Source organism: Propithecus coquereli, unplaced genomic scaffold (genome assembly GCF_000956105.1).
Source record: "Propithecus coquereli isolate 6110/MARCELLA unplaced genomic scaffold, Pcoq_1.0 Scaffold388, whole genome shotgun sequence".
NCBI classification, from domain to species: Eukaryota; Metazoa; Chordata; class Mammalia; order Primates; family Indriidae; genus Propithecus; species Propithecus coquereli.
Window position 1 is genome coordinate 1,499,149 of NW_012149596.1, and position 6,799 is coordinate 1,505,947.

The window sequence follows — 6,799 nt, forward strand, 5'->3', positions numbered from 1 at the left end:
GTGGGCTCCCGCCTCCTCTCCGTGGCATGCTAACTGCTTGTAAAGGCATCTTCCCCAGCTGCGCACAGGGACCGGCCTCCGCCTGACGTCTCTGTCTTAGCTCGTTTACCTGCCATAGTGATCCCCAGGGAAAGGATGTCCTCTCGTCTCAGAGTACCCCAAATCACTGGCCTGGCCACAGGGAGCTCCTCCCACTACAGCTGGTCATGGGGTCAGGGCAGCCCACCCTCGGGCCAGAGGTGTGTGCTGCTCCCCCTTTTGCGTTCATGCCCACGGGTCTTACGGTGTCCAGCGCTTGCCTACTGGGGACCCAGGTGGGCATGCTGACCTCTTCCCCCGGCAGCTCAGCACTTCTGACCCCAAAAGTCAGTTCTAATGATGTGATATGACTCGAATATTGGTGTTACAGGGGTAATAAGGTACAGGAAGAAACCAAAAAAAAATAAAGAGTATAACACAGTACAGAGCAATGCCATGCCAAACTGGCATAGAGGCATTACAGAGTTGAGCCCCAACTACTTGAGGCCATCCAGCATCAATTTGCCAGTTGATTATCCTACAGACTGGGTAGATGCCACATCGATTCCTTGATCGTCACCGAAATCCCATCCTTATCACTCCACATAGCAATTTTGAGGATTTCAGAACTGATCATGAGATGTCGGTATTACACAACAAGCTGTCATTTGCTCAAGAGGGGAAGTCCTTCCCATTGGGAGAGCTCCAGAGACAGCGACACGGGGCCACCACCCAGAAAGGGAAGAGGGCAGTGGAACTCCCAGTGGAGAGGGGAATTGGAGAAGGGGTTACGCGTCTCGGTGACATTGCTCAGCAGCAAGATGGGGAGTCTCTGTCAGAGCTCTGAAGGGCAGCAACTATTTGGAGGCTTTTATAGCCCCAGGGTTTGTTTTACGAACGGCTGGCGGATGTTGGGTACAGTTTTGCAGGGTATGCAAAGAAGGTAGGCTCTAAATGGCTAAAAATATTATTTTGGCTATATTTAAAGCAATTGGATTGAAAAAAATTGAATTTGGCAATGGCAGGCTTTCAGCAAATGGTCCCAGCCTGCTGTGAGGAAGTAAACATAGGGCCACTATACAGGGGCCACCTTTGGCTCATTTATGTAACAATCTTTAACTCTTATGATGTGAGCTAGAGATCATGTTTTCCAAATGGATGGACATTCAGTTGCTCTAGCACCAAAAGACTATCCTTTACCCAAGTGAATTTCATTGTGGACTTTGTTGTAGTTCAACAGATAATCTATGGGTAGGTCTATTTCTAGATTGTTTATTCTGTTCCATTTATCCACTTGCCTATCTTTGTGCCAGTACTTCGCTGTCTTATTTAGGTCTTTACATTCTTTCAATAATGTTTTGTAATTTTCTAAACAGAGGTCTTGTACATGTTTTGTTAAATTTTTTCCTAGTTGTTTTGCTTACATTTCTTGATATTACAGTAAGTAGCATCATTTTAAAGTTTCATTTTCTAATTGTTTTTGATATGTAGAAATACAATTGTATATACACAGTTTGTATATATACAGTTTTCTATACTGACATTTTATCAGTAATCTTGCTAAAATCACTTATAAATTCTAATAGATCTGAAGATACTTTTAGATCTTTTTACATTCACAAAAATGTCATCTGAAAATTATTACAATTTTATTTTTTCTTTTCTATCCTTTACATTTTAAATTTCTTTTTCTTGATTATTGCATTGGCTAGGACCTTTAATTCAATACTGAGTAGAAATGGCGATAGTGATAGTAGATATTCTTTTCTTGCTCTTAATCTAAGGAGAAACTTTCACTCACTCACCTTTAGCTATGATGTTTGCTGTAGGTTTTGTGTAGATGCCCTTTGTAAGATTAAGGGAGTTCTATTTCTTGTTTGTTAAGTTTTTAACATGAATGGAAATGCCTCTCCCATTCTCTTTATTCTGGTAAGTTTATAAATTTTAAAATATATTCTTTTAAGGGCAGTATATTTGTCTCAGGAGAGAGAAGGATTAATGCTTGTGCCCAATTTACTTTTTAAACTAGAAGACTTAGATTCTTATTTATTTAAAATCTTTCCTGTATATGTAATAATGTGTCCTTTCTCATTCCTAAATGTTGTCTTTTCTTAATCAGATGACTTTGATCTATATACTTTTAAAATCTATTCTAGTGATTCTGTTAATGAAACCTAATATTTTGTTCTATTAATATTTGTTAATATCTCATTTTATCCTTATTAATTCCTCCTTTTTACATTATTTGTACTAATTTTGCTGTTTTTACATTAAATGTTTGGTTCATTTATTTCCCAATTCCACTTATAATCTATTCAACATGTCCAGTTTCCTTTCAATTCAGTTTTGGCCATATATATCAAAATGTACTTGTTCATTTCTAATATGTTCATAATTTTATTTTTGATTTTTAAAACACATGAATAATTTAGGAAGGCAGACTTTTTCCATTTCTAATTTTATTGCATTGTGCTTAGACAAAGTGTTCCACTGGATTTAAATATGTATACCCATATCCATGTATCATAGATCAAGCTTAATAATTATGTTATTCAAGTGAGTCATTCATTTTTGTCTATTTGATCTAAGACAGGTGTGTTAATTTCTGTCTGTAATTGAAGATTCATGACTTTATTCTCTTTTTTTGAGACAGAGTCTGGCTCTGTTGCCCTGGCTAGAGTGCCGTGGCGTCAGCCTAGCTCACAGCAACCTCAAACTCCTGGGCTCAAGCGATCCTCCTGCCTCAGCCTCCCGAGTAGCTGGGACTACAGGCACACGCCGCCATGCCCGGCTAATTTTTTTCTATATATTTTTAGCTGTCCGATTAATTTCTTTCTATTTTTGGTAGAGACGGGGTCTCGCTCTTGCTCAGGCTGGTCTCGAACTCCTGAGCTCAAACAATCCGCCCGCCTCGGCCTCTCAGAGTGCTAGGATTACAGGCGTGAGCCACCGCACCCAGCCAACCCAGTTTTTTTTAGTTGTTCTCAGTAGGAACATTGGTCTGCTAAAAGCTTCTTTGATATCACCAAAAGCAGAAGTTTCTCTAATAAGATTTTTGTTTCTCCTCCAACATGTAACAAAGCTCAGGTTGAGTGCAGGCATCCTTTCTGTGAGCAAGAAAGAAGAAAGAAGTTCCCATATATCTTTTCCTCATCACCCAGGGATGACCACTTCAGATGGAGCCATCATGTGTTGTTGCGGGATTAGGAAGATGAAGAAGGAAGGTTGCAGCATGGGAGGATGAGGAAGGAAGGTAGCTTTCGAAACCTAGACACATTAATAATAAATATCAAATTACTTGGGAAAGCCTTCCTTCCTCAGAGACCAGCTGGCTGTAATTCTCCAGTATCATATATCTACACATAATCTTCTAAGCAGGGTCCAGGTGCTGCCACTACTGCCAGATGAAGTCCGCTGTCTCATCCCCCAATGTCACTGGTCCCTGCAACAACACATGATGGCCCCATCTGCACTGATCATCCTTGGGTGATGAGAAAAGGTACATAGAAACTTCTTACCTCTAAAGTGCTGAAAATGTTCAGGGGTGAAAGATTCCTCATCTCTTTTGGACCCTGGAGGAGGCATTTGTTCTCTCACCTCCTAAGCAAAATAGCCAGACTTTGCAAAGATATAAATGGGCAGCTTTGTTGTGCAGCCCCAGAAACTGTCTTTTTTTTCAGTCTTCAGAGGCCCCCAAGCCCAAGTGGGTGGCTTTAAATTCTGAATCATGTCCTCTTACAGGGAACAAGTTACCAAACCAGAACTCATTTTCACATTTGAGAAAGAAGAGCCTTAGATGGCAGAGAGAAAAATCTAAAGTTGCATAGGTGAGGGAGCACTAGAAAGATTGTGTATAGTAGATGGAAGGAAGATTCCATCTGGTGAGTGGGAGGTTGACCCCTTTGATGTGCCATCAACATGTCATGTCTTCCTTAAAGGAGGTAGGCCTCTGGTGATTACAGGATATGGATGTGAGCTACTTAGATGAAAGGACATCTCCACGTCTCCCTGGAGTCTTTGCTTACCTTCGGGAAAGAACCCGCCCCCATTCCTTATCCTCAGGATCCGATCCCTGCTTCCTTCAGCTGGAATGAGCTTTATAGGTCAGTTTCCGCTTCCCAGGCCTCTTCACTTTCCTTCCCTCCATTGTCATCAACCCATTTATTTATGTGAATCTATAAATGTATAGATTTGTCCTTTTCCGAATTTGTGACTTGTGTTTCTCCTACGTCTTTCTCTCATCCTTGTAAAAAGCCTAAATGTGTTTTCTCCTAATGTTTTACAACCAGATTGTACCCCATCCAAATTTAAACTCCTCCCTTCGAGGATCTCCATTATGTGGCCCCATCACTTGTGTCTCTATGTCCTCCCAAATTCAAGTTATGATTTCTTTGTTTTCTAGTTGTTTGTTGGTGGTGCAAAGAAAAACAATTTCTGTAGTTCGAGCTTGTATTTGGCAACCTTGCTAAATTCACTTATTAATTCGAACACTTTGTAGATCACCTACAGAGATTGAAATTTTTTTTTTTGAAACAGGGTCTCACTTTGTTGCCCAGAATAGAGTGCAGTGGCATCATCATAGCTCACTGCAACCTCCAATGCCCGAGCTCAAGCAATCCTCCTCCCTCTGCCTCCTGAGTAGCTGGGACTACAGGTGTGTGCCATCACACCCAGATATTTTTCTACTTTTTGTAGAGATGGGGTCTGACTATGTTGCTCAGGCTGGTCTTGAACTCCTGGGCTCAAGCAATCCTCCTGCCTCAGCCTCCCAAAGTGCTAGGATTACAGGCCTGAGCCACCACACCCGACGAAAGTTTTATTTATTCACTTCCAGTCATTACTCTTTTTCTTATCACACTGCCTCAGACCTCTAGTACAACGCTGAGCAGCAGTCGGAATAGCAGACATCCTCGTCTCAGTCCCAATCTGAGGCGGAAAGCTTTTCCCATGTCACCATTAAATTTTGTTATGGTTTTTATTTTAAAACACATCCTTGGCTGGGTGTGGTGGCTTATGCCTGTAATCCTAGCACTCTGGGAGGCCAAGACGGGAGGATCGCTTGAGGTCAGGAGTTCGAGACCAGCCTCAGCAAGAACAAGACCCCAACTCTACTAAAAAAAAATAGAAAGAAATTAGCCAGGCAACTAAAATAGAAAAAATTAGCTGGGCATGGTGGCATATATCTTTAGTCCCAGCTACTCAGGAGGCTGAGGCAGGAGGATCACTTGAGCCCAGGAGTTTGAGGTTGCTGTGAGCTAGGCTGACACCACGGCACTCTAGCCCGGGCAACAGAGTGAAAATGAATGAATGAATGAATAAATAAATACACATCCTTTATCAGACTAAGGAGGTTCTCTTCTGTTTCTAGTTTGCTAAGAAATTATATTGTGAATGGGTGAATTTTACCAAATCTCCTTTTCTGTATATATAGAGATTATTTTATCATCTTTCACCTTTACTAATTACATTCACTAAATTGTCAAATTTATTGGCATAAATCTTTTTCATAATTCCCTTATTGTCCTTTTAATGTTTATAGAATCTGTAGTGATGTTCACAATATCATGGACATTTGAAAATTTCTGGGATTTTTTTTCCTTTTTCAGTCCAGTTTCTTACTTTTATTAATCTTTTCAAAGAACTAGCTTTGATTTTCTCCATTGTTTGTCCTCTAGAGGTCACAAAAACAAATGTGATCAAGGAAACTTGTAGGAAGTGTCAAGCATAGATAATAAGCTAGGTGCTTATGAGGTATGAACAAAACTCATAGGATATATAGATAACGAGTATAAACAAGTAGCTTATGAGACACAGGAAGAATTCATAAGATGCATTATAGTTAGCAAGTTACTAACTTGTAAGATACACTAAATATAAATAGAATACATGGACTATATGATAGAACAAACAAGGGTATTACTTATAAAATAGGGATGGGAACACCAAGTCATAAGGTATCCTACCAGCTGAACTACATTATACTTAAATTGGTCACCACTTGGTGATACTCAGTATTGTTCCATTGAACAAAGATAAAACCCACCACTGTCCAGGAGGCTAACTGGTGAGCTACAGCTGAGGTAAGCAGGGTATGTCATTGGCCCTGAGCACCTTCAGTCTGATTGGGCCCCTTTTTCAAACCTCAACTCTGGTCCTCATAACCAATGAGGCTGATGCAACAGACACAGAGGCAGGGTCTATGAACATTGCATAGCATAGGATTCAGGAATTGTGGGCCTTTTACCCTGTTTGTACCCTATCCTAAGTGTGTTAACTTACCCCATCTCTTTCCTTTGCTTCTTGGTGGTTGTTTTTTTAATATTTTGTGTTTTTCAAAAATTGATTGAATAAGCCATGTGACTCGAGAATTTTAATTTGGTCTGTGAACCTTTCTATTCTGGGACCTCTGGGGTAGCTTGCCTGGTAGCACATCAGAGACTACCATTGTATAAAGGGGATTTCTCACATTTACAGGCCCCCAAAGGATGAGGTGATAAGAGATCATAATCTATAGTTTGGAGATTTTACCTAAAGAAATAAAGGCAGTAATATGAAATAATTGGTTAAAATATTGGGAGCCCAGTACCGATCTGTGTGGTTGTAGGGCCAGTCAAGGGTCACAGGGCTGATCTTAGGGATCCCAGGGTAGTCTTGAGAGCCCTAGGGAACAAGTTGAGGAGGGATATTCTTATTCTAGAAGTTTTAGCCATAGCAATAAGACAAATTAACTGGCATAAACAATATGGGGATCAAACTAAGGCTGGCCTAAGGGCACAAAAGA